Raw genomic sequence first — 6,867 nt, forward strand, 5'->3', positions numbered from 1 at the left:
TGCAAAAATATTGCATGTTTAGTGTATTTTCCTTGATTTTATAGCAAGATTTTTAAATAATCTCTCTTGTATTCAACGTAACATAAACTATTAATGTACCACCACAGCTATCTTCAAATGGATAGACAGATGTAATAATTTAAATCCCTAACATCTGGTATCCAAACAAATCCTTGTTATAAGTGCATTCTATTGTAATTTCACGTACATATTGATTGTGTATATCTATTTCTAGGAATGAAACATTCAGGTCCGGCCAGGATCATTTCTCAAAGTTCACCAAAGTCTTTATGAACATTTTCCAACTCATGTATCTCTTTGCCCCTCTGATATGTATGATGGAAATGCTATCTGCCCACGAGAACCTTAACACGTGCCAATCCACGACTTGATCAGACAGTTCTCCTGGTGAATGTGTCCTAACCGAAAAATCAGGCAGCCCCATTCACGAAGTGGACCAAACGTCTACGTTTTGTGTGGGACGCTGGTACTATCACTGTCCACTCTCTCTCTCTCTGATGCAAGTGTGCTCAACGTGGCTAGTTGACGGAAACAGATTGGCTACTCCCCCTGCCACTAGCCCGGTGGCTGATGGTCGGTGCTCTGTGGGCTCCACCATGATGTATGTGTTTCATCCATTTTTACAGATCATTTTAGGGCTTGATCCCAAAAATTAAAGGGATATAAATCTCAAGGGGACCACACCATAGGAAAATAATAGTGATTGGATATCCACCATTAAAATCCTCCTAAGGCCAACTGTACTGTTTATTTGACATCCAATCTGTTTATTAGGTCATACAGACCCAGATGAAGGCAAAAAACAAATATCAGCTTGATCTAAAACTTGTATGGCCCCCAAAAATCTTTTAATGGTCGACATTCATTCAACACTGTTTCCTGTATTGTGGTCCACTTGAGATTGGGATATAACTCATTTTTGGTCTCATACCATAAAATGATTTTTTTTAAAAAATAGATGGACGGCATGGATGAAACACATAAATCATGGTGGGGGCCCACAGAGCACGGACCACCAGCCAGGGGGAGTAGCCAATCCGTTTCCCTAGTTGACCGGCTAGTGCATTTGGGCTAAGGAACACTTAAACGTAGGACCCACTCGATTGGCTCACATCTTTCACATGTGCCAAGTGGGGACGACCTGGTTACCTGTTGTAGTGGTAAGCGCGCATATGCGGCGTCAAAGAAGACCATCCATTACCACATGAGGATGGTGGGGTAGACTTACCATCGTCAATGAGATGGACGTGCACGTGTTTCAGATTGATATGGTCGGTTACCTAAATCTGTGGATTTCGGGAGATTTGTACCAAAGTATCTGCATCTTTCACGTATGATGTTTCTTCCATTACATTCCATGCAATGTTTGAAAACGTCAAAGCGCCCGTTATAATAATCGAACATGCGTCTTTATGTTGTTAGAAGATATTGAGCTTTGCTAATCTGTGGGTCAAAGTCAACTGATACACACGCCACCACATATGCCAGCGTGGCACGCAGATACAATATCCAATCAATCCATTATGTGATCCTCACCGTGTAGATTGGACTGCCGAAAGATAGGTGGTCCGCAATATAGTTACGTTAGAAAACAGAAGCCAAATTTTCACAACCGTAAACTTGTTCAGTTAATTGTGATCCAATTTACTATTGGAGCAATTTGAATCTTGACATTGAGATTCTACATGGTGTCACCCTTCTGATGGACGGCTTGGATATTATACCTGTCCACCATACTGGCGTTTGTGGTAGCGTGAGGATTAGGTGTCTTGTACACGTGCGTAGGCTTAAGAAAGCTTCGAAATAATATAACTGTGGGGAGTTAGTCGATACTCTGGCTGAGGTATGAGGCTTGATACACGGCACTTTGAAAGAAACGGTACATGTACCATATATTAAATCAAATTAAACCGACTGAATTGTGAAACACGGTCACTATAAGCTACCGCCCAAAAATCAGATTGGTTGAACAATCTTGAACTCTGATTTATGGACACTTGTGTTGAAAATAAGACCAATGAATATTTTTCATTTTGAGCCGTCTAATAAATTTCCATCAATTTAATAGTTATAAAACCAAGTAAAAGTAATGTTAGGTTTATGACACATCTAAGCGGGTGCCCTTAATTTGGACCATTTAGTTTGAATTGCTTGTGTTTGACCAAAGTAATTTTCCAGTAATATGTATAGTGCCCGCATATCATCCATTACACTCTACGGGAGTATCAAAGTGTTTTCCTATAACTTTGTACCATTGTATTCTTGGATCAGTCAGTCTCTACTTAAGAGTAAGTACGAAGTATAACATTTGCTAATTCCAAGCGTGTAGAGAGTCATACGCATTGACCGAATATGAATACATTTGTGAGATCCAAGCTTTCCATAAGGTGGGGAATAATACTTGGATCTTTTGCCTAAAAAATCAGACAGTTTCACTCTCCAGGATGGCCACAATTTACAATTTAAATTGATAGTTTAAAACCTTTTGCTGGTCATTCATTTGAATTGGTACGATGTGGTCCACTTGACGTGTCAAATGGCTTGATTTTATGCCAAAAGATCTAAAAGAGTGTACCTAACTATATGGAAAGCTTGGATCACATACACACCCTGTGCCACATGAGCCCACATGTGGATGTGACGGCTCCCACAGGCATGTTGTCTTAAGAGAGATTCTAGAATTTTGAATTTGGCAACGAGAAATGCAATGAGATAATGAGATGAACTTTGCATTGATTATTAAAAACATGGGTCTAGCCATCAGACCTAGATGTTATGATTTTTTACCTAATGGTTGCAATGTTGTGGTCATGGGTTCAACCCAACCCACCCACCTAAAAAAGGAAACGCGGTTTTGGCTTTTAAAAACATTACAAACAATGGTAATCTACAAGTTACTGTTCGGAAATAGATAAAAATGGAGAATACTAAACTAGTTGGCACGTGAGATAAAATCAACGGTGAATTTTCAAGGCAAAAATAGTGGGATGATAAGTGATCATGGGGTCCAATACTCTCTCTCTCTCTCTCTCTGGGAAAAACATAGATAAACCACACAAGTTTCTATATTGGGGTTGAAATGTGTCATAAAATGGCACAAAATGTGACCAGTTAAGCAAATGGACGGCCACAAGATGCCTTATAAGAAGTTTATGGTAAAATAGTATCGACGGCCTCTTAGATCGTACCAATGGGCAGAAAAATACAGCCAGCTAAGTAAACAGGTTGGGCTGAGTGGGGCTTGGGCGTAATAAGTTGTTTTGAGTGAGGCCATGGGCTTAAGTTCTTGACCCGTTTTAATGTATCTGGCTCTGGTTTCGTATAGAGATCAGGTTTAACTTATGGCATGCTAATAAACAGATCAGGTCTGAGATAAACTCCATTCCGTCTAGGTTATCCTCCTCTGTTTAAATGATCATATTCTCTAATTGGGACATTCCGTGTGAAAATTTTCAATTTCACATTTTTTAAAAATATTTATTTGAGAAATTTGGGAGCATGCCACTTTTGTTGTGTGTGTGTGTGTGTGCGCGCATGTGTATGTGTGTGTGTGGGTGTGGGGGTGGGAAGGGGGGAGCACACCCAATGTATTTTTATTGGTGAGGTCAAAATGAAAATAAATAAATAAATAAATAAAATCTCCTAAGGTGCATACAAGAACTTCATCCCCACAAAGCACGACAGATGAGACTAAATTCATTTATAGGCCTTCGATAAAATTTGTCGTGTCCTAAGAAGGATCGCACGTAACATATGCTCTTAGGTAGTGGTAGATTAGACATTAAGTCGATTTTAACTTTATTCACCTCAATTCTCTTGGATGATATAATATGTCCAATGACTATTCATTTCTAAATCATAAAGTGACATTTTTCTCAATTCAATACAAAGTTCTTTTCTTAATATCTCTTCATCACCAATTTCAAGTGCTTAAGGCACTCACCAAAGGAACACCCAAATACAGACAAGTTATCTATGAAGACCTCTAAAAAATACTCCACTATATTAGAAAAAATACTTAACATGCATCGCAAAAATATGCGCGGGACATTACACAATCCGAATCGCATTCTTCGATAAATAAAAGTGCAAAAGGGACATATAAATGTAGTATTCTCCTTGCATTCAAGGGCTATTTTTATGTGATTATAGCCCGAATACCCGTCCGGTAAGCAATTGTATGAGTGACTCACTAACCTTTTCAAAATCTGGCCAATAAAGGGCAAAGAAAAGTGGTCATTCTTTATGATAATATTCAACTTCCGATAGGGCCCTTACTCTTACTCCGGTGGTAGACTCTTAGGAGTTTCAACACTTGGTTGAGGGTTCGAGTACCCATAGGTGGTGAAATCCCACGCGTGAGTGTGTGGTGGTGTGTGTGTGTGTGTTAATATATATATATATATATTCAACTTCCAATAGTTAATGCACATTCTCAAACCAATAGTGACTTTAGTTGGTATGAGTTCATCATCCGCATTGGATACGATGGTAATGCCAAACTTCTTGGGAACCACTTATGATGGAGTCAACCATTGGTTATCGTATATAGGGTATACGATACCTACATCTAATATCTTTAGCACCTCAGCCTTAACCACTTCTTTCATATTTAAATTTAGATGACATTGTGGTTGTTTAGATATTTTTTAATTATCTTTGAGATGAATGTGAGGAGTATAAATTAGGGAGTTGATTCTCTTAAGGTCCACAATAGTTCATCCAAGAGCTCTATGATGCTCTTTCAGAGTAGAAATCAGCATACTCTCTTGTTTCTTATCCAAGTGGAAAGAAATCACCATTAGATATGCCTCTTCTTAACCTAAATAAGCATATTTAAGATCAGCAAGCAAAGGTTTTTAGTCAAGCTTCGGAGCTTTGACACTAAACAATATAGGCTTTGAGTCAATTAATGGTAATTGTTCAAATTCAGGCTTCCACCGGTTAGTTTCAAGTACTGGTGTTGCATCAAGCAAGACATTCATATCTCGGATCATATCATCATCCAAATCAATGGAGTAGGCCAAGCACGTCTCTAGAGTGTCAAAGTACAAAGTCAAAAGTGACTTATTTTCCATAAATGAATCTATCAAGTTAATTTCATGAACATCATCACCATTGTAAGGCTCGTATCTTAGTCCGTATCATTCCTTAGACTCCTACGGTCCTCCTGGTCAAATTCCAGCTACCAGCGACGCGTAGATAGCATTTGGCGTGACCATGAGTCGCACCCCGTCAACCCAAGTTAACTCAACCCAAGACTTGTATCGTAGCGACCACGCCATCACTGCGGTTCCAATGCTATAACTTGTACACTAATGCGATACCTAGGCCAAGAGTTGTGGGCCCACGTTTATTTTGAGGAAAACGCCGCACATTGCGAATTTCGAGAGAATCTCTACCCAAACATCACATTAATCAATCAATTACAACTCATCACTCACCCATACCTCTCTCTTCTCTAATGTCAACACAACTCATACCTCTCAAGTCAAGTACACCCATCACTCACTCATCACACCCATCTCTCTCCCTTACAACCTCTCTCTCTCTCTCTTTCTTCCCTACCCATTTTCCAAGCAACCAAGAGAAGGTGAACGTCCAAGCATTCTCAAGGAAAGAGAGAGCTTTGTGTGTGGCCCACTTCCTACCCCCAACTCCCTCATCCTAGCCCTTCAATCCTCATCATCTTCCATTAAAGAGAGAGCCAAGGAGTTTGGCATTCCATCGGACCAACAAGATCCAACGGTAGGTGCTTTAGGTAGGAGTAGATTTATGCTTTGATGTTGGGCTAAGTGAAGCCTACCGATCAATGGTATAGATCTCACTTTGGACCCTAGGTGTCACCGATGGCCCACCATAATTCATATGTTCATCCCATTATGGGGCCATCCTTCATGGACCCCATTATGATGTTTATTTTCTTAGTAAGTAAAGGTCATCTAGACCTTGCAATTTGATGGAGAAGGGATCTCCACCGTTGATTTTGATTAGTTGGTGCACATGTAATAAGACCCACTTGATGTATGTTGTAATGCATGAAAGGGAGGGCTCATAGTGGTAGAGCTCTCCATCGCACGTCTCTCTCTCTCTCTCTCTGTCTGTCTCTCTCTATTTCTCTCTCTTCGCTTTTATGGACCCCACTATGATGTATGAGTTTTATCTCCACTGTCCATATGGTAGGGTCACCCTAGCCGTAGCCTTAAGGATTGGCTAGGCCCAACAGACAAGCTGTTGTCCAGCAGGCTTGGACGTTGAGGCCTGGACACTGGCCTGATTTAAATTAAAAAAATATTTATAATAAAATATATTAATAATAATATATTATTACATTCTTATAGCTGTTGTATTTAAGACAACAACCTATGTGGGTACCACCAGCTAGATAGCTGCTGTGTTGGACGTTAGCAAGTCCTGTGGACCGATCATGTGATATATGTTATATCCCAACCGTCCATCTAGATGGTGGGACCCCAGCTATATAGCAGTTGTATTTAAGTAAGCAAGTTCTGCCATTGATCATGAGGTATGTATTTCATCCCATCGTCCATCTAGATAGTGGGGATCACTGTATCTAGCTGCTGCATTAACATCAGCAAGTTCTATGGGCCTTATCATAGGTATGTGTTATATCCAACCATCCATCTACATGGACGTCAACAAGGTTCTGTGGGTCTGATCATGAGGTATATGTTGTACCTAAATCATTCATCTTTGCAGGTCCCACCTTGGTGTTGCTGTTGTACACATGGACCTCACGTGATGTATATGTTTTATATCCACACCGTCCATCTATCTGGACGGTGGAAACCCCCCATGATTTATGTATTTTATTCCCACCGTCCA

Source organism: Magnolia sinica, chromosome 5 (assembly GCF_029962835.1).
Source record: "Magnolia sinica isolate HGM2019 chromosome 5, MsV1, whole genome shotgun sequence".
Classification (NCBI taxonomy): Eukaryota; Viridiplantae; Streptophyta; class Magnoliopsida; order Magnoliales; family Magnoliaceae; genus Magnolia; species Magnolia sinica.